This window comes from Cryptomeria japonica, chromosome 10 (genome assembly GCF_030272615.1).
Source record: "Cryptomeria japonica chromosome 10, Sugi_1.0, whole genome shotgun sequence".
NCBI classification, from domain to species: Eukaryota; Viridiplantae; Streptophyta; class Pinopsida; order Cupressales; family Cupressaceae; genus Cryptomeria; species Cryptomeria japonica.
In genome coordinates, this window is record NC_081414.1 from 747,854,905 (window position 1) to 747,872,706 (window position 17,802).

General features: G+C 36.8%; 1 protein-coding gene across 3 annotated transcripts in view; it reads left to right on the forward strand.

Moving 5' to 3' along the window:
- Positions 1-17,802, forward strand: part of LOC131859653 (uncharacterized) — a 35,448-nt gene that overhangs the window by 6,930 nt on the left and 10,716 nt on the right. The window lies entirely within an intron of this gene.

Sequence of the window (17,802 nt, forward strand, 5' to 3'; positions counted from 1 at the left end):
TGACAACTTCACATTATTATTCACTAAACACAAGATCTCTCCATGCGAATTATACATCTGCCTAAATACGAAGTTTGAAGAAGGAATATTTGCAAATTATATCTGTCATTAAAGGTGCTAATATCAAGTGCAAATACCATCATAAGGAGGGCGAACTGTTCTAGATTCAAGGCACTAAGGTTGCAGTCCAGTCTCAAGCAAAGGTGCAGACTTAAGATACAATAAAAGTGCAGATCTTGGGTTTGGACCTGATTGTTGGTTGGTGTGTTAAAGGGGCAGACTTGATGCTTATGAAAGTGCAGACTTGTGAAGATTTCATCAGCCCTAAGTTCAAACATCTCAGACATCTTCAAGTACTTGAGATAAGTGTTGTAATCATTATATGAATATAATCCATAATCAGATTTAAGGGTCCTTTCTGGCTGGGTTTTTTTTTCCTCCTAGGAGGTTTTCGAAGGGTAACCGTGTCTGGTTCTTATTTTTGTTCATTTCTATGTTATGCCTAAATCTAAAAATCTCTAAATCTTTCAGCTAATCAATCTAGTTAGAAACTAAATTTTGATTTCTGAGTTTATATTAATCTGAAAGTATTAAAATCAACATGGTATCAGAGATATAGGCTAGATCAACTTTCAGATTTCAGAATTTAGTACTCGTTTATTTCCAGATTGTTGTCTCATTCACAGGTCAAGTCAATTGAGCTGAAAGTTGAAGACAAGCTTGATGGAAATCTTAATTTTGCTACATGGAAGGTTCGAATCATGTTGGCTCTAGAGGAAGAAGATCTTCTTCACTTCATAGAAGAGAAAGAGCTAACTGAACCTACGAATGCAGCTGAGCTAAAACAATTCAAAAAGGATGCTGTCAAGGCTAGAAAGCTTCTCATTGATTCAGTTAAAGACCACCTAGTCACCTCTATTGCCTCATTCACTACTGCAAGGGAAATGTTCAGTCATCTACAAGGTACCTATGAAATTAACAATCTCAGTAGGGCAGTTACTTTAAGACAACAATTACTTAATACCAAAATGTCAAAAGAAGATTCTGTTAGTTCTTATTTTATGAGAATTTTAGAACTAAAGAATCAATCAGGTTCAATTGGACATAACATGGAAGACAAGGACCTTGTTATGATTGCCCTAAATGGTTTACCACACTCATGAGAGTCTTTTATTCAAACCATAAGTGGTAGAATTGAGTTACCTACCCTTGATCGCCTTAAGAATGATTGTATTCAAGAAGAGTCACGTCTTATCACAAGGGGGCAACTCAAAAGTCCTCATGTAGATGATCAACACATGCTTGCAGCTCAATGCAAGAAAGGTGGAAATTGGAAGAAACATTATCCAAAGAGAAATAGAGAATTCAGACCACCTAGTTCTCAACATTCTTGGAAGAAACCAAGAGATATCTCTCGTTCGATGTTTCAGATGTGACAAATTTGGTCACTATGCTGAAGAATGTTAGAATGATTCTACTCAAAGAGAAGCCAACCTAAATGAAGTCTTAGAACAAAATGATGACTTTTTATTCATCTCTGCCCTGTCAAGCAGCATACCTACAAATAGTAATACATGGCTGATTGACAGTGGTGCTTTAAGACACATCACAGGCTACCGTGATCATTTGTCAGGCTTAGTAGAAAAGGATACCAGTCTTCACATGGTAATTGGTGACGATGCTCGATATTCGGTAAGAGGTTCTGGCACTACTTTAAATTTAGACTCTGGTATTTCACTTCACTTGAGTGACATCTTGTTTGTTCCTGGAATTAAAAGAAACTTAATTTCCATTTCTGCTCTAGAAGATAAAGGTTATCAAATTGCATTTTCTAAGGGAAAAGTACTTGCTTGGCCTAAGAAATCTAGTTTTAAATCTGTTCGTGTAATTGGTAATAGATATGATAGTTTATATAAGCTCTCTACTAACCCTATTCAAGCCCTCATTAATGAGGCTCCCGAATCCTGTGATCTATGGCATAGAAGACTTGGACACTTACACTATCAAGCACTTCCCTCTCTTGAAAAGTTAGTCAAAGGTATGCCTAAACTCAGTCAAATTCATGATAATACTTGCAAAGGTTGTGCTATAGGTAAAAATGTTAAAATCCCTTTTCATAAAAGTGAAAATAGAGCTAAAAATAAACTAGAACTTGTTCACTCTGATTTATGTGGTCCTATGTCTATAGCATCTTCTAGTGGATTTCTTTATTACGTAATCTTCATAGATGATTTCTCTAGGAAAACTTGGATCTACTTCCTGAAATCTAAAGAATCTGATGAAGTCTTAAGTAAATTTAAAGAGTTTAAGGCATTGACTGAAAACTCCTCTAGTAAAAGAATTAAATGTTTAAGATTTGACAATAGAGGTGAGTACACCTCCGGTAGCTTTTATGATTTTTGTGTTAAGTAAGGAATTAAGAGGGAGTTTTGTGTTCCATACAATCCTCAGCAAAACGGGGTTGCTGAAAGGAAGAATAGAACTATTGTTGAGGCTGCAAAGGCTATGATTAATGATCAAGATTTGCAGACCTTTCTATGGGCTGAGGCTTCTAGAACAACGGTATATATTCAAAATAGATGTCCTCACCGTGTTCTAAAGAACATGACTCCTGAAGAAGCTTTCACAGGATCCAAACCGGACATCAGTCACCTCAAAATTTTTGGAAGTCCTGTTTATGTTCATGTGCCCAAGGAAAAGCGAACCAAGTTGGAGCCCTCCAAGAAGAAAGGCATGCTAGTCGGGTACAGTGAATCCTCCAAGGCCTTCAGGATCTATATTCCAGGTCAAAGGTATGTTAGAGGTAAGTAGGGACGTTACTTTTGAAGAAGATATTGCTTTTAAGAAATCAAAAGGTTCTTCTGTTATTGAAGAAGCTAATGACAATCAAGATATGAATGTTGATACTAACCCGGAGATTCAGAGGGAGCTTGTTGAACCTCCACCTCAAGAAGAACATAATGATCCACCAGAGCCTATGAATCCCACTGACATACCTAGTGACATTGTTGTTACCAAAAAGAGGCCACTTTGGGTAAGAAACACCATTCAAGAAGCCGAAAGATTTGCTGCTCCCAGTGGCACTTTCCGAGAAACCAAGAGACCTCAATTATTCTCCAACTACGTTGCATTGATGTGCAATCTCATTGAATTTGAACCTTGCAATGTTGAAGAAGCCTTGAACCATCATGCCTGGAAGCTTGCTATGGATGAAGAGTATCAGTCAATCATCAAGAATGATGTTTGGGACATTGTGCCCAGACTCAAAGGTAAATCTGTTGTTTCCTCTAAATGGTTATTTAAAATTAAACATAATCCTGATGGTAGTATTGAAAAATATAAGGCTAGATTTGTAGCTCGTGGTTTTTCTCAAAAGGAAGGCATAGATAATGAAGAAACATTTGCTCCTATTGCTAGATATACCTTTATTAGAACTATAATAGCTATTGCTACTACTAGAGGTTGGAAGTTACATCAAATGGATGTTAATACTACTTTCCTTAATGGTGTCATTGAGGAAGAAGTCTATATTGAACAACCTGAGGGTTATGAGATTCAGGATAGAGTGACTCATGTGTGCAGATTGAAGAAAGCCTTGTATGGCTTCAAACATGCCCCTCGTGCTTGGTATGAAAGAATTGATAAATACTTGTTAAGTTTAGGATTTTGTAAAAATGATGCTGACTTTAACATCTACTTTAAGTTATCCAATGATGAAATGCTAATTCTAGTTCTATATGTGGATGATTTATTTCTTACTGGTAAAGATGAACTTATCATTAGATGTAAAAAAGAACTAGCTTCAAAATCTGAAATGAAGGACTTAGGTCTAATGCATTATTTTCTAGGTCTAGAAGTATGGCAAAGATCTAATGAAATTTTTCCAAGTCAAGGAAAGTATACTATTGATATTTTGAAAAGATTTAGAATGATGGATTGTAAACCTATGTCTACTCCTATGGAATCTAACTTAAAGAAGTTAAGTGTTTCTGCAGCTAATTCTGATTTTGCAGATCCATCGAAGTACAGGCAGTTGATTGGATCACTGATGTATCTAGTTAACACTAGACTAGACATATGCTTTGCAGTGAATGCTCTTAGCCAGTTCATGAGCATGCCCAAACATGTTCATCTTGTTGCAACCAAACACATCCTAAGATACTTGCGACGCACAGTTGGTTATGGGCTGAAGTATCCACTTAACACTTCAATAACCTTGGAAGGTTATTCAGATGCAGATTGGGCTGGAAGTGTCAAAGACAGGAAAAGCACTTCCGGCATTTGTTTCAACTTAGGATCTGCAGTGATCTTTTGGGCTTGCAAAAAACAATCCTCATTTGCACTAAGTACTGTCGAAGCTGAGTATATTGCAGCAAGTGTAGCTTCTAGAGAGGCAGTGTGGCTTCGTAAGCTTCTTGTTGGGCTGTTTGGTCAGCCTTGGGATCCTATAATCATTCATTGTGATAATCAGAGTTGTATCAAAATGTCTATCAATCCAGTGTTTCATGACAGGTCAAAACATGTGGAAACTCATTATCACTTCATTTAAGATATGGTGCAAAGAGACGCCATTCAGCTGAAGTATGTCAGCACTGATGAGCAGGTTGCAAACATTCTTACCAATCCTCTGTCAAAAGTGAAGTTTGTGTACTTCAGAGACAGACTCGGTGTTTTGGAAAATGAAACCCTGATTGAGAGGGAGTCTCAACCTCAGTGATACATTGTGTTGTATCAAACCATCCTCTGCGGGCAATGTAAGGTGGTATTGTAATCTTCTTAGGGAGAAGAGTAATTGTTAACCATCCTCTGCGGGCAATGTAAGATGGTAGAAAATATCCTTTCCACCTTTTGTGGGCAATGTAAGGTGGATCTAGTCTATGCTTGTGTGCGAGCTGGAAGATTATGTTATGTAGTTCCATTATATGCTTGTGTGCAAGATGGAAGACTACAATATTCTGATTATGTAATCCATTCTTTGCTTGTGTGCAAGATGGAAGATTATGGTTATGTTTCTCCTCCATAATTAAGAGGGAGTGTTGATTGTAATTAGGAAGGACCGCCCAAAGGGCTGGCCCCTCCTTCAACGTGTAGGGCTAGGCCCTATCTCTCATGGCACTCCCGAATTCCTCACGCCACACTCAAATGCGCTCCCATAAAATAGGGCCGACCCTATTCTATCAAGGCAATTTGCTCAAAAGGAAATTAATAAATAAAATTTAATTATAAAGCAAAAGCCGACCTAACTAAGATCTTGCTCCACATATAAATAAATGACAACATCACATTATTATTCACTAAACACAAGATCTCTCCATGCGAATTATACATCTGCCTAAATGCGAAGTTTGAAGAAGGAATATTTGCGAATTATATGTCATTAAAAGTGCTAATATCAAGTGCAAATACCATCATAAGGAGGGCGGACTGTTCTAGATTCAAGGTGCTAAGGTTGCAGTCCAGTCTCAAGCAAAGGTGCTAAGGTTGCAGTCCAGTCTCAAGCAAAGGTGCAGACTTAAGATGCAATGAAAGTGCAGATCTAGGGTGTGGACCTGATTGCTGGTTGGTGTGTTAAAGGGGCAGACTTGATGCTTATGAAAGTGTAGACTTGTGAAGATTTCATCAGCCCTAAGTGCAAACTTCTCAGACATCTTCAAGTACTTGAGATAAGTGTTGTAATAATTATATGATAATAATCCATAATCAGATCTGAGGATCTTTTTTGGCTGGGTTTGTTTTTTCCTCCTACAAGGTTTTCCTAGGGTAACCGTGTCTTGTTCTTATTTTTGTTCATTTCTATGTTATGCCTAAATCTAGAAATCTCTAAATCTTTCAGCTAATTAATCTAGTTAGAAACTAAATTCTGATTTCTGAGTTTATATTAATCTGAAAGTATTAAAATCAACATTTTTGCTTCTTTTGCTTTGACAATTGGTTCACCTAATGGTTAAAACAATTTTTGTCATGTCCCCTTTTTAAATAAAATTTATTGGGGACCTATTTTCTGATTTTGTGTAGGCTAAGGTATAAGTTAGGGAAACATTTAATAATTTTATTTTAAGTTGGAGCCAATAATTATATTTTATAATGACAACTTAAATATCATTACATCATGAGGCCTTGTGTAATATTTATTTGAAAAACTGTTTTCTAGATGCTTTGGAGGGAGTTTTTAGGAGAGAAAAGGAAATCCAAATTGGGGGGCTGAAATGAATTTATAAAAGAATGGAAAATTAATCAAAGGCCTTATCTAGTTTTGTCATTGCAATTAAATTCTTTTCTGAAGCTTGAGCACTTGTGTTCATCTTCCCATTTGAGGATGAAACCCTTGGTGTGTGGAAATTTGAAGGATGAAAATCCTCTTGGTTTCAATCTGGTATTGGAGGACAAAATCCTCTTATCCAAGTGAGATGATTCAATTTAGCATTTGCATTTGTGTTGAAAGATTGAAGTCATTTCCAGTTTTCAGTTTTGTTATTGAGATTTTTTGTGGTGTTGAAGTTTGCAGATGAATCCAAATTTTTAGAGGGAAGAATTCTATTAATGATATCTTATGGAATCAGATGTATTTGCTGCTAGGCAACAAATATTAATCACTTCTGTTGATTTTCCTATCAATACCCACTTTCAACATTGTTGTACCTCCTACAAGCTATCACAGCTGTTATAATAAGTATTGGGGTTGCTGTACATATTTCTGAGTCCCCCTACCATCTTATATCCGGTCAAACCATGTGTTCCAGGTGTTAATCACAGCCTATAGTAATTTTTTCAATGCTATTTAATACGTGCCCCTAGTTGTACTGCTGACAACATTATTTGTAAGTGGACCACTTCAGTTTGGTGAACATATTGACATTTTATTAGCATTTAACTAATACCTTGCTCAGATCCAGTTTGTTGAATGCATATTACTACCTAATATAAGATGAAAACTCAATATAATATTTAGAAGGTTTTCTGCAGTACCTTGCATCATCACTTATGAGTTTAAGATCTTTCCCTTAACTATTATATTTGAAAATTAATGAAGTTCAATAGAGCTGCTATTCTGTTTTTTCTTATATGTTATAGTTTTGCATTAACTAGAAAAAATGTATTGTAGGGTTTAGGAATGTTATGACATGGGACATTACAACTTTTATTAATCAAGTTAAAATAGCTGGTATAATGCATTTCTTAGCTATTGCAGTTTTGTATAAATTAGAAAAATAAAAATAATGTAGGTTTAGGAATATTTTAAAAAGAGAGATTATACAATTTTTGCTAAGGTCTACTCCATAAAAAAAAAGAATTGTGCATATTAGTCCAAAATTTTAAAACAATGCCCTACATAACTAATTTCAATCTATTTCCAGCATGATTTCAATAGTGTTCCACAGGTATTGCCCCCTCACAACCATTTCCAAGACAAGGAAATCCCTAGGATGTGGGGGATGGCTATGAAATGTCTCCCTAAAACCCCCACTGCTGTTTGCAAGGGTGGATGCCCCCAAGATGTTCCTGTACAAGCATGGGATAACACCCTGTAGGGGACAGTGAGCTGACCCCTTGGCCAGATGACTAGGGATGCTTGGTATCCCTTGAGTGTCCCAAAGGCAGCTGGGGCCAAAAAGTTATATAGCAATTTCTGGGGGCAATCCATTGCCCTAAAAAGACAAACATTTGCTTTTGGTCAACTTGGGAATGGTTGGGAGTACTGTTGCCCAAAAAATGCTTACTTTTTTTTATGTTTTGTACAACCATAGCAGCATGAAAATGGCAGTGCTAGTCCTCTCCAAGGGAATGCTTCCTTAGGCCTCCTTTCAACAACTTAGAAGGAAGTTGATGTTTTATCAAAATACAAAGGTTTTTTAAGGCTTGCATATGAATAGTTTTTGATTTTGCACAAACTATAAAATAATGTTTATTGGATGGATTAATTTTTAAAATAGCCTTGAGAATAGATCACATGGAAATTACAAAACGTGTTTACATTCTTTGTAAAGCTTTAACTGATCTTAAATAGTATTCAGTAATAGTTACATTTGTCTCAGGCAGCAGCTGAAGTCTTTTTTTTCCACTTATTTATCACCTTGCAAGGTGTCTTTTATTAACTTCAACTATGCTCATTAAACTCTTTGTTTGCAATGTGTTGAAATTCGGAATTTTGAATGCATTGTATTCATAAGTTGTGTCTACTAGGTTAGTATTTATAATTTAACTTTTATAGAAAACTTAGATAACTTGGTATTATTATATATTTTATTATAACTAACTTTTCAAGTACTAAATTATTTGTATTGCTAGCCCCTGCCATCCCCAAATTTGGGTCCGCAGTCCCTTTGTCTGGAAATTTTCTCTTGTGCTCCCTTGACTACCTGTTCTGAAAATCCATGTAACGTTAGATACATGTGATAGATGAAGATGAATCTTTTTTCATACCCTCCAAAAAATCTGACTCATAGCCTAGTAAATCTCTTACCATGAGCCTCCAAAGAGTGTAACTTGTAATTGATTGTGTAACTTGTAATTGAGTTGATCTCCAATGCTGGAACTTAAAAGAATTCAATTTGTAACCAAATTGATCTGAAAGTTTCTTGTTCCTAATAGTATTGAGTATTCTAGTTATCTTTTTTGGATGTTTCATACAAGAAGGAAAATAGTGGCGGTGGATCTTTCCAAGGGACTGTGTCCTTAGGACCCCTTTCAACAGCTTGAGAAGAAAAGTTGATTTTTTATGGTATATCAAAATACTAAAGTTTTATAGGTTTATACATAATTAGGCTTTTGACTTTGCAAATATCATAAAATAATTTCTATTGGATGAATTAGTTTGAAAAATTGATTTGTGAATAAATCACATGGCAAGTACTTAAAATGTTCATGTTATTTGTAAAGATTTAACTGATCTTATATTGGATTCAATAATAATTACTTTAGTCTTTGCTGTTTACTTTTCAATTGAAAATGACTATCTATTGCAAAGTAAGCAGATTTTAAAACACATAAATGATGTATACCAAGAGTTGAAGAATAGTATCATCTATTACTTTTATTCATTTCATGTATGCTCTTATATGAAATTGTAGTTTAGGGAGCAATTCTAACATGTCTTTTCCCTAACTACGGGTGATCTATATAACCCCATGTTGATGTGTGTTTTAGGCACAATCGAACATAGAATAAAATACCAAAGTATTTTACCCTTTCTTGAGCAAAATCACCTCAAATGCTAAATATTTGATCAACTAAGAGGATTCCAAGGTTTCTACGGTCAGTTCTTGACCTGTGGGTAACTCAATGGCTGATGTGATTTGCTGTTTTCACTTGGGGACTTATGCAATTGTTCGAATTTGTCAAGCTTATCATGAATGAGGACAAGTTGCCAATGACTTCGAATGATTTTGCAATTATAGCTCTTGATCTAATCTAACAAAGGATTTTCAAATAAAATGCAAAAGGGATAAGGGTTTAGAAATTTTAATCTAAATCCTAGAATGCAAGATGTAGTGAATGATTCAATGAAATTCAACTAGGCAAGGTTTCACCATCGAAGAACAATTCAACACATGCTTAGTGCAATCATCTAAGGTAAGGTTATGGATGTTCAAATTATCACCATCAACATTAATACCATCAAGGCAATACATACCAATGGACTTGCAACAATTGAAGTTAACTTCAATTCAATTCCAGTTGACCACACAAGGCGAACTTACAATCAGCAAGAAGCTAGTGGTATGGATTATACAGACTTCATTTAAATACATTCAACACTTGTTTCATCCAATCTAAAATACTTGAAACAAATTCTAATCTAATTTCTAATCTAAATTTTAATCTAAATTTGGAGACAATGAGAACCATAAATGCATACAAAATCTAAATAGAACCACCAAACTTCAATGATTGTATTCAAATTTGCAGCATGTAGACAACAATTCTGAATAATCTCTCTTACAAATGAGAGGCAAATGGGTTTATATAGAGTCTCAAATGAAATGAATGGCCAATATTCCTTTAGAATCAAGGGCCAAGATCTTGCCAACACTGTCCTAAAATAACCCTAGTTAGGGTTTGCAACAAAAAAGAAGAGGTCCAATAGGATGACGCCTAGTTATCAAGCAAGGAAACTTCTAGAAGATTTTTTCTTGCATCCCTCTCTCTAGCAGCATACTCCACGAATCTCGCTAAGACTGAGTTGAGTTCCTCCATGGTGAAACTGGGTAAAGCTTCTTGTTGCGCATCAATCACAACCAAGGCATCTAAGCAAGCATTAAAGATACTTTTCCAATCCGGCATAAGCTTTTGCAAATTGTGGATGTAAACCACGAGAGAAACCAAATCATCTATCAGACTCTTTTTCAAAGATTCTAATTGATTGAAGTAAACAAATTTCATCTTTTCTTTCAATTCTTCTAAGTGTAAACTGTTGGAAGCATGAACATCCATTCCCAATAATTCATCAATAGATGTAAAGATCTTGGATTGAATCTCTTGTATTGACCCTTCCATCTCTGTGCAATCCTGTCTTGCATGATCATAAGCAGACTTCCGCATAGCCAAAGAACAATACCATCCTTGAGAATCATAAACATCACCTGTATGCACAACTCCCTCCTGGATCAACGTAGGCATCGAGATTTGCTTCAACACTCTGAGGCGAGGAATTGTCTTCTCCTACACTGGTTGGAAATCATCCCAAACTCCTTCCAAATATTGTATCTTGAATATGAGCATTGCCATCTTATAGAATGCTTGGACAAACTGAGCTAGGAAATCATTTGCATGTTTCGCAACATCTTCAATCCACTTTCCAACCTCTTGATCTGTACTCCTCGCTACCTCATAGTCAAAGGGGAACCCATGATCAATAGCAATAGGCGAGACAAAAGTAGGATCCTCACGCCTTTGGGAGTTCATCCCTTCAATGTATTCTTTGAGTCTCCTATTGTCATTTTCAAGCATCTCCTTTTTTTCACTTGTGCCTCAATTGCCTTGGCAGTATCATTCAACTCTTGGAACTCTTGCTTCTGTGTAGTCGGTCCAAGGTCAATTGTGGTAACTTGATAATCCATAGGAGTGATAGCATCTCTGGTCTTATCATCCGTTAGGACAGCTACTTGTGCAATACGCACACCTGCCTCGTCTCTAGTAATCGTAGAGAATACCTTACTCTTCTTCTGTTCCTTTCTTTGCTAGTCCTGGCTAAGAAATCATCAATATCTTCTACGGGCTGTACCTCTATCATTTTCTTCTCCATATTCTGCAACAACCAATCGGGAATAGTAGAAATTTCCATCCCATCCTCGAGACGCATGTCCTGATCAAGTCTTCTCAAGGCTGAAACGATATCATCATCTGTATCCTTGTCCTTAGTCAAATCTACCACATTGTTGCCCAAGTTGACCTCCAACTGGATTGTAGGAGATCCCAACTGTTCTCCATCATCATCATGTGGTGCCGACTGTGCTGTAGCATGTAACTCTTGATTGTTCTCTGGTAGGATTTCCGTATCAAAATCCTGTCTGGACTCATCATCCTTCTGTCATATCATTCTCCTTCACTAATGAGGATTTCATAGTGGATAAAGGAGTGTTAGACTTGTTCTTTTTCTGCCTTGACTCTTGGCTAACAGTCTCCTTGCCTTTTGCTTGTGATTCTCTAGGCATACCTTTGCTTCTTTTGGAAACTTGACTTTCCTCATCATCATGTGGTTTTACATCACTGATTGTTCTTTCATCATCATTGAGGGAGAACTCCTCATTTCTCATCTTCTCATAGGTAAAGGTGACCTTCAACTTCCTTAACTCATTGACGTACTTGTACACCCATTCCTTGGAGTAATCATTCACGTCTCTCATTAACACATTCAAATCCACCAACTCAAGTTGCGTCCAACTAGGCAACAAGACAAGCTTTGTCCTTTTCATTTATGTACTGCAGATAGACTGGATCATCATCATCTTGAACCTGATCTGGGATGGAGAAAAGATTGCACTTCCTCATGAAGTCCACTGACATACGAGACCACATCCTCTTCCTAACTGCGTGCTCTTCCATGAGATTAGCCTAATAGTCCTTGATGTCTATTTTATGTGTAAATCTTCTTCACTTGATCTTTACGATATTCTGAAATGGATCAAATCAGTCCCTGCTCTTGTAGGTTCCAAGGCGATAGAACTCTAGTTCTTAAATAACTGAATTTGCTACGGTTGTGGTGCGGCATACCTCCAATGTCTTCCCAAGTGCAATAGGAAGAGTTATACCTGTTCTATGCTTTTCCTTTTGGAGGAAATCATACTCCAAAAGTTGTCTCACTACCTCAAGTAAAATCATCTTATCTGTCGGATACCTAGGAAGCTTGTATTGTTTGGATCGAAATCCCTGTATCCGTAGGTATGTGAAGGTAGGAAATTGTATATACCATGATTTTTACTTCTCAATTTGCCTTGTTGCCTCCTTGGACAACCGTTTGTGGATCACACCTTGTAGCAGTCTGGTGACGTACATGGTGAAAGCATCCCTCACCCTTCTATAATGTTCATCCTCTCTTGCATATCCGCACTCCTGGGAATTCCAAACACTTTCGCAATTGATTCTTCGGTTAAGTATGCAAGCATTGCCCCCTTGGGTGATCTGATCATCCTGGTTCTTGGATCATAATGCTTGGCACACTCAATAACAAGCTCACTGCATTGGATAGATGGTGGAAAGCTAGCCGATTCCACTCTTCATGATATTAGCCGATAGGGTTGAAGGAAGATGATTCTTCACTCCAAACGTTCTTTGTCTCATCTGCTTCATGTCTAGGTACTCCATGTTTGCATCCATGACCTTCTTCCATCAGGAAGATATCAGCGACTCCGGATAGAATCCCTCTTGTACTATCTTCAATTTTCTTCTTTCATTCTGCTATTCCTGTCTTGGACATGGTACCTGTATGAAGCTTGAAGTTAATATCATGGAAAAATAATTCGAATAATTTGTTTTCAGAATTTCCTAAGTTCCGTTTTTTAATGATTTTGTCAAATTTAATGGCCTAAAATCAGAAATCTCAACAATTAGCAACAAATTCTGAGAAGAACATGATTTTTTATCAAAATAGGGTACAAAACCCTGATAAAACCCTGATTTTCAAACTTATTTAAGGTCTGATCATGAAATATAAGTCTGAAGGCACTCTGGTATACTCAGAAAATTAAGTATTTGAAGCTCAAAATTTATACCCAGGTCTGAATATACTCAGAAAATGGTGTATTAAAGTCTGATTTTTTGATATTGAAGTCTGAATACACCCTCCAAAGGTCTGAAAATGTCCTCCAAAAGTTTGAAAATTTTCAGAAAATGATTGCTATCAATGGCTGGAAGTGGTCACAGCCATGACACACCTTCACTCTTAAGTTGTTTTGTTTTCCAAAGCTCCAAAATGGCCATTCCTGGGCACAAACAAGTGGCTGGGAATGATATATCAGTCTGAGAATACCAGCAATGGCATCTTCACAAAATACCTTCAATCTCTCAACAATGGCGTCCAAAACAAAATTGCCTTGGCTGGGAACAATACTTCAGATCTGGAATTTCAATGTCCCAGGCAAGGACGAGCAATGGTGCCCTCCAAATGATATCAAAGCTCTCCAACAATGGTGCCAAACAAACACTTAGGTGAAATCGTAGTCATTACCAGCAATGGCGCCAAATGAAATGTTTACAAATCGCACCCCAAATGTGAGGCAATGAGCCACACAAAATTGTAGCTCCCAAGTCCCAACAATTGTGGCCCCAAACATAAAAATTGCCCAAATTACTTATGGCGCCCCTCAGTCAGCAATGTAAATCCTTCAAACATGGCACACTTCCACTCTTGGATAAAAAATCGCCTTCAATCTGCTGTAGCGCACCCTCAATCAGCTGCTTCAACGGTCATATCAAGGCAATATAATAATAATATTATGCTGGCTGGGTGTATTTATTCATGTTTTTGCCTTGAGAGTTCATCACACAAGCAATGTGGGATAAAAAACATTACTTCAAATCAACCCGGTGGAGAATCGATTCACATTGAGATAACACAACTTGATATTAAATGAATCAACACTTGATCATTAAATGATTATGACAATTAATTTGGGGCACACTTGTCATTAAAATCTTTCACTTGCATTAAATTCCAGCCACTTGGGGAAATTCGATCCCTATCTGGACAAATAAATTCACTTAAATTCATCTTAACTCATCACATAAAGCTTTGGGGGAAAAACAACCTTCATCTAGACTCAAAAGCATCCCCAGTGGAAAATCGTCCTTCATCTGGACTCAAAAATCTCATTAAAACTTGTCAAAATAGCCTCCAAGGGAAAATCGATCCCTATTTGGACAAGATATAGCTCTTAACTTAGTCATTTTCATCCCTAGTGGAAAAACGTGGTCCATCTGGACATCTGCAGTGGGGAATTTGGATGCATTGGGATTTTCCCCAAAACACTTGTAACTTGGTGGAAAAATGCCTTCCATCGGGATAGAGTGCAATTTACCTTCAAAACTTGGTGGAAAAACGTCTCCCATCTGGACAACTTGATTTTATGCCTTATTTTCATGGGGGAGAAAAGTTCCCATTGGGACTGGTGTTTTTCACACTAAAAAAGTCAAAACTTATCAAATCATTCTGCATCGAGACTTTCATCATTTTAACTGGATTTGAACGAGGGAAAATAGGAGTCCATCGGGACTTATGCGAATTTGACCTAACTTAACCTCCTAGGAGTGGAAAATACGACTCCTATATAGGACTCTTGACGCCCTAGCACAAAATAACACCGACTTGCAACACTTAGACATATTTTACTCCCAAATTACAACTTGTTGCAATCTCAAACTTGGGCAAAATTTAGGATCACAAAAACATTTGGGCATTTAAAACATATGATCCTATTGACTTCAAAACTCAAAACCCTAATTGGCACATGGGAAACCTTTGGGCAAGATCATTTCAAAATGAGACTTGAGCATGAAAGCTCAAAATTGCCGTCTAACTGCCAAAATCCTAAACTAACAAAGCACGGAAAGTAGGAAAGAGGGGGTCTTCGATTGCAATGGGGCGATGTGTAAAAAGGTCACAACACCCCCTTGCCCCTAATATTTGCCAAGTAACCACAACCATTGGTAACTACCAAGAAACTATTTTTCTCTTAACTTTCACAAAGTCGATAAAAGCGTTAACAAACTTATCAAGAATAAACATTGAGTGAAATATAATACCAAAATATTCTAACTACATCACCCCCCTAAAAGAAAAGTCATCTTCTAAATGACAGAAAAAAAATGAATGACATCACTGAGGAGTAGGGGAAGGGGAGATCTCTAGAGGTACCACAACATCAAAAAAGAAAGGAGGCGTTGAATGGCAGGAAACAATTGTAGGTCGCAACATCAAAAAAGAAAGGAGGCGTTGAATGGCCGGAAACAATTGTAGGTTGTCCCTTGGAATCATACTCTATTCAACTTCTATCTCCCCCACTATTATTATTGAATCTATTGTTATTTCTTCTTTGATTTGATAGCCACCTAGGCATGCATTGTTCTATAGCTTTGGTGGTGTGATTGGTGGAGTGGATCTCTACTTATGTAAAGAGCACTCTTTAAATTGTATGGGCACTCTTTTATTGAATGATCCAAAACCTAACAAATGTCACAGAACAGTTTCTAGGGACAATTAGTTTTGATGTGACCTTCACATTTGCAATCAATGCACTAGAGTTTTTTAGTTTTTCGCTGGTTTTTATCTTCACCTTCGATTCCTTCATCATCCAAAGCATATACTTTCTTTACACTGGTACTATTCCTTTTCATAATCTTCATCTGCTTTTTTTGGCGTTAGAGGATATTTTATCTTTGCTTTCTATATCCACTGCCTTATTATATACTTATGCAATAGGATGAGGGCAAAACTATCATTTTTTTCCTTAGTGAAAGAATAAGGCCTCTAATAAACCCTTGTTTTCTTACACCGTATGTAGGTTCCTTTTCTAGTTTTACAATTAATTCTTTCATCCTACAATTATAAGCTCTTACATTTTGATGTTTACCTTGTTTAGTATTATAGATTGTTGCTATTATTTCATTGTTGTCTCAAAGCAGTCTGAATTATTCTTCAAAGGCCTTTAATATCTTCCACTTATTTTGGGAGCTTTTTTCAATTTCTATATATTTATCAAAGGCTATACCTCTTAGAGAGACTAGAGAAGACCGTAGCCAATATCTTCTATTCCATTGCTTGTAAACATGGGCAACTTTTGCCTTTCTAAATTGGGGCTTGATGGTGGAGTTACCATGGTTTTGTTTTGATGCAAACTTAGTGCCTGGACCTTGCTATTCAGTAAGTTTTGGTTCAGACATTTTGGTCCGCATGCACTCTCAACCATATGAGAATCCTTACCTTTTCTTGCACCTTCAGCATTCTATGCACTTGTTTTGCCTCCAAGTTCTCTAGGTTATCTTTTATACACCCTTAGCCCGAGGGTTTTTTTAGCTTGGTTTCTTCTCCTTTGATTGACAACTCTTTTATGCCTCGAAGGTTGCTCTTATACTCTTCTCTTTCTCCATTAGTGGAGGAGTCTTCTAACTCTCAACTTCCCTTGTTTAGAGGAGGCTGCATTGACTTTTCAACTTGGTCTGAAAGATCAACCTAGGTTTCGTATGGTAAATGAAAGCATATTTCCGTTTCCTCCTACTTTTTCTTTCTATGAATATATTTAGAGGAAATTCTTTGATATTTGTTTTCCCAACTACAACTACAACTCACTCTGACATCGTCTTCGACTTCAAGGTGGACTTTGACGTTAGATTTGTACCATTGGGGTTTCTTTTGTAACTTATTGTAGTGATCTCCTCTACTCCCTTTGTTCTATGAGCCTTAGAAATCATCTAACCTCCTGCTTCACTTCTTGACTGCTTGTGGTCTCTTCCTGTTCTTGTTAGGGTATAAGGGCATTACTTTTGGGGAGTACGATGCCTATATGTGCTTAGTTACTCTTCTCATATCGGCTTTTGTCTATATAAGATTGATTTTATTTGTTGTCTGTGTGCTTCATAGTCTCATTTGGCACACAATTCTTTTAATATTATATAATTCTGCATGAGGAGTTTGGGGAGATGGTTGAGGAACGTATCTAGTTCACTAGTTTTTAACTTATTCTAGATTGTATCTTGTGGAACTTGTCCTCTTTTTTGTTATGTTTTGTGTTCTTTTACTAATATATCGCATAAATATAACAAATGTTGTCTGAGATCACCCTCTTTTTGTTGATATGATTTCACTGATTTCTCAACTAGCTGTCCCATTTATATGACCATCTTCTTTTTTCTACTCGATGCATGCCAAGGAGCTATCGAAGATTGAGGAGTGGGAATGCTGCCCATCACATGCCAAGTCAAAAGGAAGGAGAAGCTCTAAATGTCTGACAGGAAAGTTTGTAAGGTCTATAAGGCCGACATGTGATGTCGCATGTAGAATTCCAATTTGGGCTTTGGTGTCAATTTAGGTCTAGGTCAACTAGTTTGATCTTTTAGGTGGAAAGTTGATACAAGAGCATATAGAGTATAAAGGCAATCTCGCATCATCCAAAAAAATGTTTTATTTTTATTTTTGTTAGGTTTCGTGAATACCCATGAAATTTATTTCCATTATAGAGTCCTAAAGGGTCGTTTAGAACTTTCAAATTCTCAAAAAGGGCTAAATTTAGTAGGGCCTCCATTTTTAGTAAGTTTTCATTTGAGCACATAGGGACTTGAAATTTTACCAAAGCTCCAAAATTGAATTTTGTA